Consider the following 362-nt stretch of genomic DNA (forward strand, 5'->3'; position numbering starts at 1 on the left):
AGAATACTTTATACAGGTAAGAGGGTGTTTACTGTAGACAGGTGAAGGAAATATGAGTACTTGATACAGATGAGGGTACAGGTGAGGGTACATGTGAGGGTGCAGGATCCATGGAAGTACGAGTGCTTGATACTGGTGAGAGGGTGTTTACCTGGCACAGGTGAGGGGAGTGAGTACTTGATATAGGTGAGGGAAGTACTGGATAAAGGTGAGGGTGTATAATTAGTACAGGTGAGGGTACAGGTGAGGGAAGTACGAGTACTTGATACAGGTGAGTGGGTGTTTACCCCGAACAGGTGAGGGGAGTACTTGATACTGGTGAAAGGCGTTTACCTAGTACAGGTGAGAAGGGAGTACTTGAA

General features: G+C 46.7%; 1 protein-coding gene across 1 annotated transcript in view; it reads left to right on the forward strand.

Annotated features, from left to right (window-relative positions):
• LOC101849950 (myosin-VIIa) overlaps nucleotides 1–362 on the forward strand; it is a gene marked incomplete at its 5' end in the record, with an annotated part of 68,986 nt that overhangs the window by 2,843 nt on the left and 65,781 nt on the right.

The sequence above is a fragment of the Aplysia californica genome, unplaced genomic scaffold (assembly GCF_000002075.1).
Source record: "Aplysia californica isolate F4 #8 unplaced genomic scaffold, AplCal3.0 scaffold00479, whole genome shotgun sequence".
NCBI lineage: Eukaryota > Metazoa > Mollusca > Gastropoda > Aplysiida > Aplysiidae > Aplysia > Aplysia californica.